Source organism: Rutidosis leptorrhynchoides, chromosome 2 (genome assembly GCF_046630445.1).
Source record: "Rutidosis leptorrhynchoides isolate AG116_Rl617_1_P2 chromosome 2, CSIRO_AGI_Rlap_v1, whole genome shotgun sequence".
Lineage (NCBI taxonomy): Eukaryota > Viridiplantae > Streptophyta > Magnoliopsida > Asterales > Asteraceae > Rutidosis > Rutidosis leptorrhynchoides.
Genome location: NC_092334.1, coordinates 123,210,916 through 123,229,380, shown reverse-complemented (window position 1 = coordinate 123,229,380; position 18,465 = coordinate 123,210,916). Strand labels below are relative to the sequence as shown.

Below are 18,465 nucleotides of genomic sequence, written 5' to 3'. Positions count from 1 at the left end.
CGCATGTTCTAAATTTAATTTGGTGGGACCATGATTTGAAATTATCAAATTTAGTCCTTAAAACTATAAACATTACTAGGGGTGTGTTTGGATGAAAGGAGCTGGAGCTGGTAGCTGGAGCTGGAGCTTATGAGATAGAGCTGGAGCTGGAGCTTATTTTTTAAGCTAGTAGCTGGAGCTTATTATTTTTTATAAGTGTTTGGTAAACTATCTGGAGCTTATTTTTCAGTTCATAAGCTCTATTTTTTTCATAAGCTACTAAAAGTAGCTTATTTTTTCAGAGCTTATGATTTTCATAAGCTCTACTTTTTTTCTCTACCAAACGAAGCTTATGACTTGGAGCTTATTAAAATCATAAGCTCAGGCTCCTATAAGCTTTCATAAGCTCCAACAAGCTCGTCACCCAAACACACCCTAGCAATGACATAAGTTTTTAGGGGGATCATGGCCCAACCAGCCCCTTAGATCCTCCGTCACTGCTTCAACTAAGAGAATATGAGTTCAAGTTTAAGTGTAGATATTTATATATATTTATGAAATTTAAGGTTTGTAAGCATTGGCGCAACTTGAAACTGGATATAAACGGGGCGGGTGTAAAAATTTGAGCAAATTTTCATGGTCAGCAGGGTAAACACTAAACAAAACTTTATTTTTTTAGTACTACCTCCGTCTCATTCCAATAGGCTAGTATTCCATTTTGGGTTGTCCCATTCTGATAGTCCACTTCCATAAATAGAAAGGAAAGATGATATTTCATTGGTGAATTTGGAGAGAGAAGATATTTCATTGGTGGAGAAAAGAAGTTAGTGGGATTTCCTAAAACTGCGTGTTTTTTGTCTGTGGACTATTGGAATGAGACGGAGGTAGTAATTTTTTTAACTTTTTAGTGTACTTTTTTTTATACGTTAAATCTAGGTGGGGCGGATACCCCCTTTCTAAACCACTATGTTCCGCCACTGTTTGTAAGTTTGCATTTCGATAATTAAACATGGTGATTAAATGGATATAAAGCCGTGTGAGTGAACTGTTGACTTTCATTTTATGTTATATGGCCCTCAACTACTGAACTATCATCGCGGAACACTTAGTCACATAAAGAAACCAAGTAGATCCCACTTTGCTACTTATTTTCCGGAAGTTTAATTAAAGTTGAACATTTCTTAGCCAAAATATTTATTTACGTAAATTTCAATTTTAATAAGCCAATTAATCCATCATTCAAAGAGATTACAACTTTGATTTACAATATAGCAACTTACATAAAAGATGTCTAAATCAAGTTATTTAGGAGTGAAATGTCATAGTAACACACTTTAACTTACTAAAATATACACGTTTTCCACAACATCCTCAACCAATTAAAGTGGATGAACCATTTTTATCCATTCACCTTTTAAAGTTCAACACAAATATGACTTCGTATTACATAGCACTATTAAATTGAACTCATTTTTGGACTATAGTTTGAGAATCTTCATAGCCATAGAATTGATATGGTCTCTATGTGGTGTTGGTTATTTATGTGGTGTTTTACCATAAAATATAGTGGCCATGAATTCAGTTTTATATGGTCCCATCTTCCCTCTCACCGGCCTCATTTCAAAATAATTTGGTTTTTCGCTATCTTATATTTTACTTTTTCAATTTTATCCATTTATAAGAAAAAATACCTACTATGTAATTAATACTTATATACTTTTATTTTTTCAAAGGATTTTTCTAAAGATAGCTATTTTTAAAAAATTTCAGACACGTGTTGTTTGATTGTACCTTAATATTAGACGTCAAATAAGATTCTGTTAAGTATAAGAGAACACAAAATTAGTGATCTGAGAATTCTAGGAGAAAATAGATACATGTCCCTTTTGTGCAATACAACTGTCAATTCATATCACCTAACCCGCCCGTTTTGACACGTCATTGTAGCCTTTGTGGGGACATCTGTTAGGACACACAATGCGGCAATGTTCCTGCTGTACAGCCACTAAGGACATTTTTTGGTAGCCGAGGTCATTATTACTACTTTATCAAATGATTCTAACTTCTCTTGCAAAATCTATGGGAAATATATGTTCATATGATCATATCTAGGATGGCAATACAAACTAGTGTTTTGTCATCTTACAGTTATGTATAAATCTTCTGAAAAATGTTAGTTTTTGGTTGTCTATGAAGATGCCAAATGTAATCTTACTTTGCTTTCAACATATGATACTTATGACCAAGTGATTACAACATTCTGAATGGTAGTTCATTGGTCTTTTGCAAAATTGATGTTCATAAACACATCAGAATATTATCATATATTTCTTGGATAACTAAAGCCTTCTGTTTCATTTTTATTTGAATCATGTGATGCTTAGATCTTTATAGGTAAGTCGAATGATGTTTAAATTCCGTCGAATGTCTATTTTTTTGATTGCGTGCATGGTTGCAAACGACCCCGTCTCATGCCATTGCAGCAATTTGGTGACTTGCATGTCCCGTCTCTGTCTCTACCGTTTCGGTCAAAAGTACAAATTGGTGACCGTCGGTCAAAAGATGGGAGTATGGGACAGAGTCGTAAAAAGTTAGAAAGTCGGTCAAATCAGTTAAAATTGTCGTATTTAGTTCGATTATTTGTAATAAACTAACGGTGATAGCGATTATAGTACAAATCAGTCAAGAAAAGTATTTGACTTTAAATTTATATATAAATATATATTTATAAGTCAACGTTGGTCAATATACATCTCGACCCTTTAAGCTACCAAACGACTAGAACCCGTGTCGCGCCTTTTTTAATCTTGACTGCATGAGGTATGCTTTATTTTAAGGAATAGGTCAACAACAAAGACATAAAGTTAGGCCCCGTTTGGCTCACTGAATTCAATGAGATTCCGGCGGAATTGAAATTGAATTTAGACACGACGCGTGTCTAGATTCCATTCCGATTCCGCAGGAATCCCATTTGATTTCGTGAGCCAAATGGGCCCTTAAACTATAATCGTATAATGTTCGACAACAAGAAAAAATTCGATGACTGCAATGAGGGATGCTCCATTTGCACTATCTTGATCCTATTTTTACAATTAGCCAACTTGGGAGTTGGGAGTTGATATGTGCACAAGTTATCTGATTTATGATCCAATTGAAATGAATAATTTTAACCACCCTTAACTAGTTAACTACTCTTAACTACATTAACAGAATAAAAACAATATGGAGAAGAAAAGGATAACATCAAATTAATTACTTTTACTACCATTAACAAATGGATCAAACCTACAATATAACATATACAAAGATCCACACTCATAAACACCTTCAAGAATTTAAAATATTGGATTATGATTCACATACAAATATACAAGTTTCCAAAGTAAACATCATCACAAATCTATACAACTTGGAGTGTTCTGTTTCTACCAGGTACAAACAAAGCATCTTGTTCATTTACACCCAAATCATCCGAATCAATTTCAAGTTGATTTAACCTCCTAACAAACGCCGAAAACAAAGAGAACGTTTTAGGCGAAAAAAAGTCACCACCCATTCTCTGGTACAGAAATAGATCAATTCCATTCTCACCAACTAAATTCTTCTTAATTTGTTCAAAACTCTTAACATTGTCTGCAACACACAAATTCTGACCACAAATTTTAACACCATGCTTTTTACAAGCATCTGTTATGTCTTCAAGAAGTAACTCGGGGCTCGAAAACAACTCATTCGGCTGTTGTTCATCCAAAAGATCCATTCCCGACAAGACCATTTTACACGAATTTTCACTAAAAACCTTTGCGATTTCTTCATATCCGTTTCTGTTAATTGTGTTATAAAACCCTGCTGTTACCTCTGATGGATGGGACCGGCTTCTGTACTATGAATGAATAAGCGGTACTTTAGCCGACACCATAACTGTAGTGTCACTAAAAGACGATTTAGCTAACGATAGCATTCGGTCTGCATGAGATACGAGCTGGTTCGAATACCATGAAAGAAAGAAATCACCATAAGGACTCTCCCATGAACCACCTTGTTTAAAGAAACTGTCAACAATTGGCTGCTGGTTGTAACTTGGTGCATCATGTGGGCCCCCAAGTCCCCAATTAGGGTTTCCAACATTTTCGGCATGTTGTTTCAGATTTCGCATCATGTTTTCATCATAACATTGAAACTCCCCTGCACCATAACCAACTTTACTCTTGATTTGATCATGGTTAGACGGATAACGAAGCTCACCATCTGGTCCCATACCAATTGTCACCTCCTGCAAATGATTCAACAAATAATTTAATACTCGTTTCAAGATTTCATCATCCTAGATGTTAAAATTGAAAAAGATCAAAACTTTAAGGTTCTTAAAGTGATTGTGGACCCCATATACGGAGCAAAACACGTCTTGAAGCTCTCAATGAACCCTTTATACACTTGCATAGCAGTTTTGCCATCGAAAACAGGAAGATCATCAACACCAAACGACAAACATTCATCATAACGCTTTCCAGCCCGATCAGTAAAGAAGATATCGGGTTTAGATTCACCGATTTTCGATACCCAACTAGGGAGTGGAATGTTATCTTCTTTGGATCCATGAAAACAGAGGGAAACATGAAGTTTGAGACCCGATTCTTGAATCATTTGTACAAGAATAAGGTAAATTATAATTCCCAATGGATTCATTTTCTGCAACTCCCCACCAAATTGGGAGCTCAACACCTTCAACTCCTAACAACTTTAAAGCCTTAAGTCCAGCTGCAATTGCTCTTGAATGGTTTATTGCATTACATTCAGTAACAGAATTCATTGGTAATCCAACATATAACTTCACACTATCTTCCTGCACATTCAACAAGCATCCATCCATACATACATTAAAAAAGTGTTCTACAAAAACAATATGACTGAATATTTAAACTACTACTGTTAAGTAGATAACATCAATGACAACTTACATGATTTGAAATTGTAATATGTTCTTGAGAAGCTTTGGTGGGAACAGCAGATTGAGAATGAGAAAAAGATTGAGCTGAAACCCTAACCCATCTGCAATTTGCGAATTGATATTTCCAAACTTGTTTTCGATAAATCCACACAAAGTCACTAAACTGCTCAATGATGTGTTATATAAAAATTTCATTTCAAAATATTGGAGGGCATAACTGAAAAGTAACAACAAAAATGTGTGGATCTATCAAAAATATGTTTGGAAATATCACCTCCCCTGCAATTTAGTGGTAGATGGACTTATGATCATTAAATTATTATTAGTGTTATAAAATATCTAGATTGTGTTATAAAATATCTAGATTGGATGTTAATTTTATTATTATTATATTTCTTGCATAGTAATATTTTATACTATAAATAGACATGTATAGTAACCATTTAAGGTGCACCATTTCTCTTGAAATATCAATATCAATATTTCTTCTCTCCTTCTTCTCTCTTTTTCTCTCTTTGTTCTTATAACCATTAAAGGTAGTTATAAGCCTACTGAATTATAACACGTTATCAGCACGAAAAGCTTAGTGTAATTAAAAGATATCTCAAACGATCACGAATCACTAATCAAGGTATGAAATTATTAATAATTTTCAGACTCGAATATATCAAATTTTGGACTACTAACATTTATATTTATGTTATTTAAGTTATATATGGTCGGTTATACCACCTGAATTATATTTCTGTAATCTAACTTTTACTAACTTCACTAACATTTATATTTATGTTATTTAAGTTATATATGGTCGGTTATACCACATGAATTATATTTTCTGTAATCTAACTCTTATTAACTTCACTAACATTTATATTTATGTTAATAAGACCTCATGATTGTACGCAACACGTCATTTGACAACACGGTACTTTATGTACGCAACACGTCATTTGACAACACGGTACCATGGGTCGAGATTAATTCCGATCAATACGAATACGACGGGGTCTTTATATGTTATCTAACATTTATGATTACTTATGCAATTAATCATTATTTATTTCATGCATACTAATGTTTATTCTTAAATTTATAATTTTAAAAGTTAAAATAAAAAAATAGTTTGTATTTTTATTAAAAGTAAATCTTAAAAGTTAAAATAAGAAAAAGTAGTTTGTACTTTTATTAAAAGTAAATCTTAAAAGTTAAAATACAAAAAGTAGTTTGTATTTTATTAAAAGTAAATCTTAAAAGTTAAAATAAGAAAAAGTAGTTTGTATTTTTATTAAAAGTATATCTTAAAAGTTAAAGTAAGAAAAAAAAGGGGATGGTAAAATGGAATAGTTTTTTTTGCCAAAAATGAAGTATTGAAAATGAAGTGGTCTCCTTCTATAACTAAAAAAAAATATATACTTTTATCAAATGAATTTTTTTGTGGCCGAAAATTTCAAACACGAGTCCGTGTTTAGTTTATCAAGAATATCTCTTGCTTTGGTGAAAGGTCACGATCACGATATCAGGTGTTGTGAAAGAATTAAAAAATTGGTCAAGTGGCCTTTTAAAAACTAGAAAAAAAATTTAAACAAAAAGTTTTTTTTATATATTTATAATTTACGGGTAACGTAAAAAAAAGGAAGTTTTTTTAAAAAAAAAAACAAAGAAAGTGTTTAAATGAGTTTTACAGAAAGGGGGAAAGCAAAGTAAAAAAAAACTTTTTTCCAAACAAAGGTAAATGAAAGTAGGACTTAATACAAGAAAAAAGTAAACATCTCCTAGACGTGATAAAATCTATCAATGATAAGTATTAGACTTGATGAGCTAAATGTGACAAAAATGTTTCAACATGTCTTATGTTAATTTTCTAAAATAAGTTATTATTATTCCGAGTTTAACACATATACATATGTTAATTAAAAACAACCTTTTTGTTCTTATGTAGTGTTGGGTTGCAATTTTGGTTGTATGCCATAATTCCATCCAGTAGAGTGACAATAGAAAACTTTTGATGATAATCAATAAAAAACTTTTTTCCAAACTTGTCAAATGTTTTGTTAAAAACGTGACCGTTGAAAAAAGGAGGTTGAATAATAAAACTTAAAAACAAATTATTTTTTTAAGAGTGTGTATCAAAATGGCCCGTTTAATAATGGGGAGTAAAAATATAGTCAAATTGTTTCAACGAACAAGGGTTCAATTGGATGTCTCTTAAAAAAAATCCGCGGGTACGGGTGATGGATCCAATGGATCCGCATCCACGACCCGCGGGTGCTATCCCTAATTGTGACAAGTACAAATCAACTAAAAGTCTAAAAAATAAATGCTCTTATAGGGACCAAATGTTCACAATAATTGCCTAAGCTAGATATGAAACAAATAGTTCATAAAAAAAAAAAAGGTCGTTGTGCGTTTTTGGGATGATAGCCGAAATACACTTACAAAAGTAGGTCAGCCGTCAATTCTTTATGGCCATATCAACGTAGATCAATAAAATTATTTATGGTTTTGATAAAAGATTAATTAAAAATTAATTATTTTTTGGTCTTGGATTCTCGGTAACAAAAGCAAAGGTTGTTTTTGGTTGCCACAACAAACAAGACAGAGGTTGTTGACTTTTGTTGTTAAACATGGCACAAGTGAACAATAACAATAGATTATTGTTTTTGAAAAGAATAATGATGCGTTAATTTTATTGTATAAAATAAAATTAAAGAAAATTGTTTTCATTGATGACTATGAACAAACGCAAACAAAGTGTTTGTGGTATTTGGTGATTAAAAAAAAAGTGCATCTAAAGCTTCTACTGAAAATAATATGCATCTAAAGCTTCTACTAAAAATTAATGTGCAAGGTACAACGTATAACTATATGGTCAAATTCATTTGAGCCTTCGGAGTCACAAGTATATGATGTATATATATATTACTCAATTAACAAAATAGTAAATCTAAATTAATTCATATGAATAGTAAAACGAAATTAATTAATTTACTATTCACATAAAAAGCGCATATGATAAAAAGCGCATCGCATATGATAAGCGCATATGATAAAAAGCGAATATGATGAAAAGCACAACGCATATGATGAAAATCGCATATGATTAAAAGCGTATATGGTGAAAAACACAGCGCATATGATTAAAAGCGTATATGGTGAAAAGGATATATGATTAAAAAAAAAACACATATGGTGATTTATAAAAAAAAAAAAAAAAACACATATGGTGATTAATGGAAAGCACATATGGTGATTAATGAAAAGTATATTGTGAAAAAGAATCACAAATGTTTCTTGAAAGAATTCAAGGTAAGATATATGAACCAATTCATCCATCATGTGAACCATTTTGATATTTCATGGTTCTAATAGACGCATCTAGCGGATGGTCTCATATTTGTATGTTATCAAGCCGTAATATGGCATTTGCAAAGTTTCTTGCACAAATTATTAAATTGAGAACACATTATTCTGATTACACCATTAAAAGGATGAGACTTGATAATGCTGGTGAGTTAACATCTCAAGCATTTAATGATCATTATATATCTACAGGGATTGTTGTTGAACATCCAGTTGCTCATGTGCATACACAAAATTGGTTTAGCTGAATCAATAGATAAACGCTTACAGCTAATAACTAGACAATTGATAATGAGTACAAATCTCTCAATATTTATATGTGGACATGTAAATTTACATGCTGCGACATTAATTCGCATTATACCATGTGAAAGTCGTAAATATTTTCACTTAATACTTGATTTTGGCCAAGAGCCAAATATTTTCTACCTTAAAACATTGGTTGTGCAGTGTATGTTCCAATTGTATCACCACAACACAATAAAATGGTTCTTCAAAGAAAGATGATAATATATTTTGGATATAAAACATCTTCAATCATAAGATATATTGAACCCATGATGGGTGATGTTTTTACAGCACGTTTTGCTGATTGTCATTTTAATAAAACATTGTTCCCTAGATTAGGGGGAGAAATAAAAATAAAAAATAAAATGATGCTTCATGATGTGAACATCAATTAAGGTATATTGAACTCGCACAAAAGAATGTGAAACGAAAGTTCAAAAATAATGCATATGCAAGAACTTGCAAATTAATTACTTTATGCATTTACAGATATAAAAAGTGACTTAATCATATATACCAGCGATAAATGCTCCAGCTCGAACTGAAATTCCAAAAGCTGGCAATAATGTCACTGTTGAGTCTTTGCCACGCATCAAACGTGGAAGATCAATTGGTTCCGAAGATAAAAATCCTCGAAAAAGAAAATCAGCTGATAATGAGGTAAGAGAAAGTGTTCAAGAAGAACCACAAATCAATATTCCTTCTGCAGAGGATATTGATAAATGTAAATACTAAAATTGCGATAAATTATGCAATATTATGGAACCGAAATGAAACTAAAATCTCTATGAGATATTTTCATATAATGTTACAATGACATCATGAATAAAGATGATGATCTGGAACTAAAATCTGTCATTGAATATACAAAATGGACATGATTGAGCTCAATGGAAAGGAGCAATAAGAGCTGAATTAGAATCGCTCGATAAAAGAAAAGTTTTCGGATCAATCGTTATCACTTTTAAAGATGTGAAACGTATGGGATACAAATGAATTTTTATCCGAAAAGAAATGTGCAAATGAAGTTACAAGGCAAAACTAGACTTGTAACTCAATATTTCCCACAAAGACTAGAAATGAATTAGGAGGAAAAATTATCCTCCTGTAATGGATACAATTACTTATTAGATACTTAATCAACCTGGTAGTTATTTAAATGCATCTCATGAATGTTGTTACTACTTATCTGTATGGATCACTTAATAGTGATATATATGAATATACCTAAAGGGTTAAGGTATCATAAGCATCTAATGTAAAACCCAAGGGAATATATTCCATTAAATCACAAAGATTTCTAAGTGGGTTTATACAAACGGGACGTATGTGGTATAACCGATTAAATGACTACTTGATAAAAAAAAAGGGTATAAATATAAACTTATTTTGCACGTATGTTTTATAAAAACAATGTTCGGATATGAGATCGTAGTTGTTTATGTCAATGTTCTTAACATCATATGAACAAATAAAGAGATCTATGAAATCATTCAACTTCTAAAGAATTATTTTGAAATGAAAGATCTTGAAAAAACCAAGTATTACCTTGGATTGCAAATTGAGCATATGCCTAATGGTTTACTTGTACATCAAACAACTTATACCGAAAAGATTTTAAAACATTTTTTTAAAGACAAACTCATTGTTGTTAGATCACTCAATATTGACACTGATCTATTTCATCCCTGCGAAGATCATGAAAATTTTAACAGATCGGAAGTTCTATATTTTAGTGCAATTGAGGTTCTTATGTATCTTATAGATTATACAAGATCTGACATTTCTTTTGCAGTTAATTTGTTGACAAGGTTTAGCTCAGCCCCTACCAAAAGACATTGGAATGGGATCAAACAAATAGTTTGATACCTTCGGGGAACTACTGATTTATAATTATTTTATTCTAACAACTCGAAACAAGATTTGTTTGGTTATACAGATGCAGATTATTTATCCGATCTACATAAAGCTAAATCTCAAACTGGATATGTATTCCTAAATGGAGGCACCGCAATATCATGACGTTCTCAAAACAAACACTTGTTGCAACATCATCAAATCATGCCGAAGTGATTGCATTACATGAAGCTACTCGGGAATGATTTTAGTTAAGATCAATGATACAAATCATTATTGATTCTTGTGGACTAGAACGCTATAAAAGCGTAACAACTATCTATGAAGATAATACAGCTTACATAATACAAATGAAAGAAGAGTATCAAAAATGACAGAACAAAACATAAATGCTGACGAGGCGCTAAAGCTATAAACGGTCTTAACGGTCATAAGTTTGATGGAAAAGAATGGTATATTGGTAAGGCTCAGAAAAAGACTGAAAGGGAATAGGAACTGAAATAACGGTTTGAACAAACCATGAAGGAGACTGTAGACAAATCACGAGGGCCAAACTTGTACATAAAAGATTTAGATGATACAGTTTCAGATGAAAACCTCAGATTTTTCTCATATACTCAAGATATCGTAAAAGACAACCAGATTAAAATGAGATACGTTCAATCAACAACTCTGCTGATCTTTATACCAAAGCACTGCTAACTGCTATTTTCAGAACACACGTTCATAATATTGGCATGAGGCATGTTCAGAAGATGTAACAACTCAGGCGTTGCCTACTTGAGGGGGAGTCAACTTTATGCTGCACTCTTTTTCCCTTAGCTAAAGTTTTATCCCAATGAGTTTTCTTTAGCAAGGTTTTTAACGAGGCAGTACTAGTTATTCTCTAATAAAATTGTCATCCAAGGGGGAGTGTTATAAAATATCTAGATTGTGTTATAAAATATCTAGATTGGATGTTAATTTTATTATTATTATATTTCTTGCATAGTAATATTTTATACTATAAATAGACATGTATGGTAACCATTTAAGGTGCACCATTTCTCTTGAAATATCAATATCAATATTTCTTCTCTCCTTCTTCTCTCTTTTTCTCTCTTTGTTCTTATAACCATTAAAGGTAGTTATAAGCCTACTGAATTATAACAATTAGTAAGATTTATGCCTAATTGGCAAAATTCACTTGGTAATCATATTATTTCACAAAAATCATTTATAATTATTTTTTGTAGTGGCAAGTATTCGTGGGCCAAGAAAATTCATTGGTGGCTCTGAATAGTAGTCATATTTTACCAAGCAACCCCTTGTTTTATTTTACTTGAAAAAAAGTTGATTAAAGAAAAAAGAATATGTAGTTGGTTACTTGGTTACTTGAAGAAACTAAAGTGATCACCACTTTGGTATTTATTTTTCTTAAAGATTTTAATGTTAATTCAAGTTGAACACCTTTCAAGTAACATTACTTTGCAGAATTATTTATATATTAATTTTATAGAGCCTATATCTATTACATTCAAATGCACTTTCATACAGAGTAATAAAAAGAACTTATTTTTAATATTAAGATTTAAGATTTAAAACACTTTTTATCGGGCATCACATATAATGGGTGGCTAGGGCTGTAAACGAGCCGAGCCCAAGCTTGCTAGTGTTCGAGCTTTACTCGTTTAGTTTTCAGAAAGCTCGAGCTCGGCTCGATTTGAGCTTTAGATTTTAAGCACGAGCTCGGCTCGAAATTCACGTGGAAAGCTCGAGCTCGACGCGTTATAAGCTCGTTTTTTTCTAAAAAACAAAGAAATTGAGCTCGTTAAGCAATACTTGAGCTCTTTAAGCAAGCAATACTCGAGCTCGATTCATAAGGGAAAGGTTCATTCACAAAAGTTGTATGAATATCGTCAAATCTTAATATGTCAACACTAAAAATAAAACAAAAGTTAATTATAAGTAGAAATACCATTGAAGAATTTGTTGCTTTTTATAAATTTACAAGCTTTCTCATCAAATTACAAACTCATACAAGGCATTTAAATTAGCCAGAATAATTTAAAAAACGTTACATTTAAAACAATCATCTCTGAAGAACATAAAAAATACATGTCTAAATTTCAACTTCAATAAGCCCGAAAGACTAATCACTTGAAATAACCTGCATTAATAAAAATAAACAAATTTACTATGGAGTAGAGTCAATAAATAAATCGTATAGTAAAAGAAAACATAAAAAGGCTAAACACCGTATGTAATCTTGTCTTGTGTATAGTAAGATATCCTATAGAATATAAATCGTATGCAGAATCAACAAAATTAACAAATATATTAGTTTGAATTATCGAAAATCAAATATAGTCACTACGGTTCCACAAGCCAAATATTAAATAAATAAAACTATAGATTGAGATTAAAGACACTCCTTTGTTAAGGAAAAAAGAGTAAGAACTAAAGAAAGTTGTAAAATGAAAAGCAAACAAAGATATATTTTCTCTCTCATATTATTATCAAATATAATATAAATACTAATAATATTAATATTAATTATTATTAATTACCAAACATTTTATTGGTGTATATGGGTGGTGAAATGTGAATTAACATGGGATTATACTTAATGACTATATTAATCTTAACCCATAACGATAAGTGTTTTGATGATGACATATCCACATAGCTAAAGGTGATGGTAGACATCTTGACATAAATCATCAAGTTCATTAATCCACACTTGATCTAGCAAAAGATCAAAAATCAAAGAAAGCCTAAAATGAGAAACAGGGAACACGACTGAACCACGGTCGATCACAGGTCAGACCGTGGAATCCTGCACCCTGATTTGTGAATCAGGGATGCACGATCGACTCCACGGTCAGCCGTGGGTCGATCGCAGAAACCTATGTCCGGTTTTTGATCGAAAAATGTTTGACCACTTTCGGGCATCTATAATTTATGAAACTTGTTCAAACATGCTTAAGATAGTTGTCTTCTTCATTCCCAAAGGTGTTTGGTCACTAGAACACTAATCTTGATTAATCACGCCTAATGACACCTTAATAATGATTAAGACTAGATTAAGGATAACATATAAGTGTTATAGGAAAACATGTACATCTAAAATATATCTAGACATACTTAGGATGGTCACTAAGTCCCAACCAAGAATTGCTCTTTCCTTGTACATTATTGTAACATCCCGCGTTTTTCCGTTAAATTTATTTTAACACCGTCTTTTTCTTTTAAATAATACCTTTCGTTATTTAAATTCGTAGTTTCCGTTGACTAACGTTCATAATAATTCCGTCATTTAATTATAACATCTCTCGTTAACTTGCGTTTTAAAAATATTCGATCGGTTAAATCCCGCACCCGCTTTGAAACTCGAGGGACCGGAGTTGCCAAATGGGCAAACTAGTTGACTAGGTCAACTAGTCAACCCATTTCATCCATTCCATCATCTCCCTCATCCCTTTTCTCTCCATCTCAAGAACACACACACAAACCCATTCCATTCATTCATCATCTAAATTCAATCTTGGAAGCTCACAACAAATCCGATTACATATTTGGAATCCTCTCTTCATCCTCTACAATTTGATACCAACTTCATCTCGTTTGGGTAACATTTCTAAAACTCTAGATTTCTCTAAATTCGTGTTTTTGATTTGAAATGGTGTTAGTTAGTGTCTATGGCTCGAGTCTAACATGAATATATGTTTGGTTTGCTCGATTTGTTGTTTTTGGAGTAACTAGCATGAACTTGAGATGGGTGTGCTTAATCCTTGATTTTGGATGAGTTAATGTTGTTAGATTGTTAAAGTGCATGTTTTAATTGTGTTACTAGTATCACTAGCTTCATTTTGATGTGTAGGTTGATTTGTAAAACTTCAAAAACATGATTAATGATTTTGTGATTCTTGACTAGGGTTTGATGGTTCTTGACATGAATTTTTGGATGCTTGAATGCCATGGAATGTTAATTGTTAGTGTTTAGTTGTAATGTATGCTCCATTACCTTCAAAACGGCATATCATATGTGTGAATTGGTTTCCCGAAACTCAAATTGCATTTGATGAACTTGAAACCTTGAAATGAACGTTTAATGATCACTTGATGAGTTTTCGGCTATTGTAAATGATGTTGTCGTTTGATGATAAGTGCTTAGTTGTGTTCCTTGTCAAAAGAGCTTTCCAACGATATAAGATACGCCTTCTAGTTGTTTACGGTTTGCGTTTTATGGTTATTTGAAGTTTTGACCAAGACTTGAACCTTGAAACTGACCAGGTGCCAGACCACGTGTTATGTCGCGGCGCGACACATCTGGCCGCGGCGCGGCATATGCCGTGGTCAGATTCTGACCTATTTTGTCAAATTTCGAAAAATGTTTGCTATGCTACGCACCTCCGATTAACATGTAACTTGGCCAACATGCTCATATATGACTTCTAAGCTTAGAAAAATAGTTCGGGACCCGACCCGAACGTGTTGACTTTTCGTTGACTTTGACCAAGTTTGACTTTTTGTCAAACTTAACCAAATACTTATGCAACCTTTCTAACATGATTATTTACTAGTATCTTGCATGAAACTTGACAATTTGATTCACATGCTAATATAATCGAGTCGTAACGAGCCATAGGACTAATTGAACATCTTTGACCGTTTGTGTTTACCGTTATTGATATAACCTATATGTTTAGGTCAAGACTAGCTTTGTCTTTGCACGCGTCTACTTGTTGAAGTACTTTATTAACTCTTGCACTCAAGGTGAGATCATAGTCCCACTTTTTCAATCACTTTTATTCTTTACATCGTGGGCTGAGAAACACATACATTTCATACTTATTTACTTTTCATGCTTTTACATTGTGAACAAATACGAATACAAAGATGCATACGAGTTTGAACAAAAGTCCTCAATCCAATTATCATTAGTTCCACTTGCAGGGTGTAAGTGTAAGCGTGTAATTATGTTGTGTGGCCATACGGGTTTAACAAACCCTCATTCAGACGGTTCGCTACCGTTAGTGAATGAAATATAATTTCAACAATGTATAGTGTAAGTTCTAACACTAAATTCAAAATTCAGAGGGAAGATTCGGTTAAGCCTTGATAATTGGGTGCTCGTGATACAAATACTATTTTGGAATGTGAACGATTTCGGTTGAGCAATTCTTAAAGAACCTTGTGGTTCAATACAATTTACTTACTAAACCTATGATTTCACCAACGTTTTCGTTGACAGATTTCTATGTTTTTCTCAGGTCTTGCACGATATGTGATACATGCTTCCGCTCATTAATTGATACTTGCATTGGATGTCGAGTATACATGCTTTTCATGGAGCGTCTTTTGACTTTACTTTAAACCGTGTCGCCTAGATTTCAATCGTACTTATAACGTTGTAACTTAACTTTTGGTTGAACAATTCTTGTAAACTTTGAAACAATCTTTATTTTGAAATGAAGGCGACATATTTTGGTCAAACGTTATCTTAAAGACTTATAATCAGGTAATGGGACCCACGTAGCCGACGCCGTCACTTGACGATTTGTCGGGGTCGCTACAGTTGGTATCAGAGCCTTGGTTGTAGGGATTTAGAGTTCATTTGTGTCCACCCCGAGTCATAGGGTACATAGGTGAATCTAGACTACAACCGGCATATAGACTGCAGTAGGAATTACTTGACTATTTGTGCATTTATACTCGAACTCTTCTATCATATCTAACTTGTATTCGATCTTGATCTTACGTTAATAAATTTTGTTGACGCGCCACCTTGACTTTATGAAGTAATGTTAAATGCACATGAGAATCAGGGTAATATAATTTCCGGGATTATATTACGGTGATTCACATGGACGTTCCGACATTATGACATAAAGAATTTAGGGCGAGTCAAGGAAAATTTTCTCTCTATCCTTATTCCATACTCCGGTTAGTATTGTTGAAAATACTAACCAACGATATTCTTGTGTCATGAAGGAACCATGGCTCGTCGACGCGCTCCTCCCGAAACTCCCGAACAAGCCCTCCAACGTATGATAGCCACTGCCGTGGATGCGGCCATGGCCGGTCACTCCTCCAACAACAACAATAACAACCACAACCACAACAACCATGGAGCCGGTAATTCAAACGAGGGTTGCTCCTACAAAACTTTCATGGGGTGCAAACCTCACACCTTCGATGGGACCGGAGGACCGGTTGTGCTCACCCGATGGTTTGAGCAAACAGAAGCCGTTTTTAGCATAAGCGGTTGTCGGGACCAAGACAAAGTCAAATATTCCACCCACACTTTTGCCGGTATCGCCCTCACATGGTGGAATACGTATGTGCTGTCGGTGGGTATCGATGAAGCCCACACACTCTCATGGGCCGACTTAAAGAAAAAGATGATCACCGAATACTTCCCGCGCGAAGAGACCCGTAAGCTCGAACACGAACTAAGAACTTTAAAAGCGGTCGGGAATGACCTAAAGGCATATAATCAACGATTCTCCGAACTTGCTTTGATGTGCCCAAATCTTGTGAACCCCGAATCTTTAAGGGTTGAACTTTACATGGATGGTCTCCCCAAGAGCATCAAACAAGGAGTAATGTCATCCAAACCCGCTAACCACCAAGAGGCTTTGAATATGGCCCGCCAATTGATTGAAACAGTGGACGAAATTGAAGTGCCGGCACCTAAAGCCGAGGATAAATCGGGTGACAACAAAAGAAAATGGGAAGCCCCCCAATCAAGCAATTACAACAACCCCGCCAAAAAGCCCTTCATCCCCAACGACAAGAAAGGTTATACCGGACACCTACCGTATTGTAACGAGTGCTACAAACATCATTTAGGTGAATGTGGCAAACCTTTTTGCTTGAAGTGTCAAAGAAGTGGCCATGTAGCCCACGATTGTAGGAATACCGCTCCCGTCGCTCAAAAGGAGCCCAATGCACCCAAGACGGGTGTTTGTTTTGAATGTGGCCAACCGGGTCATTTTAGGAGTGCGTGCCCAAATAAGAAAATCAACCCCAACGCACGCCGTTAAACTTTCAACATCAACGCCTAGGATGCCCGAGACGACGATGGACTAGTCACGGGTATGTTTCTCCTCGAAATTCTCACGTTTCATGTTTATTCGATTCGGTTACCGTTAGACATTTTATAAACAAGTCTTTGACTCGTGCTCTTTACATTCCACTTTTTCCCCTAGATACTACTTAGACGATTTAAGTGACCAACGGAAAATATTGTGTGCCTATAAATTTTATTGGAGGATATACGTTAAGACTTTTGACTTGACACCTATAGAACTAGGGAGCTCGAAACCTATTCGTAAAAAAAAAAAAAAAAAAAAAAAAAAAAAAAAATTTGTTTCCCCATCATCTTGTATAGATTATTGTGAACTGAGTAATTTTCGGTTGGAAACCGATACCCTCTCCCTCGCATCCATGACCTCATGATTTCTTGCATGAATCCCGTGTGTATTCCAAAACGACCTCCGTTCCGGTTATCATCAATTGGGGGTTAAGTGAGACGATGTCTCCTAAGCCATTTCCGAACTCGCAACGTTAGTTGTAAATCTCTCTTAGTACCGTTTGATTTATTTAGGACTCCGTCCGTATTCATGAACCTCCTAAATCACGTATGCAACTTATCTAGACAAATCTGTTATCGTATTTATAGATGACGTCTTAACTTATTTAGGTAAAGAAGGAAAACGAACAACATCACCGTCTTACGCTCGAACTTTTGAGAAAAGAGCAACTCTATACCAAATTCTCCGAGTGAGAATTTCTGTTAAACGAAGTCAAATTTTCTAGACCATGATGTTAATGGTCAAGGCATTACAATCAATCTCGAAATCAAGCCACACGTGATCATGAAACTCTCTCAACTCAGACTTGTATTCGTAAAATCCTAGATCTCGTCTATTTTTACCGAAGATTCATTCCTGACTTTTCTCGTGTTACACGACTTTTAAACTCGTTAACTCACTAAGGGAAAACTTTAAACCTCTCCGTGTTCGAACCTTGAGCGTGATTCTTCA

The 18,465-nt window shown here is 33.8% G+C and overlaps 1 pseudogene; it reads right to left on the bottom strand.

Moving 5' to 3' along the window:
* Positions 1-3,379: 3,379 nt before the first annotated feature.
* LOC139888223 (inactive beta-amylase 9-like) overlaps positions 3,380-18,465 on the bottom strand; it is a 34,321-nt pseudogene continuing 19,235 nt past the window's right edge.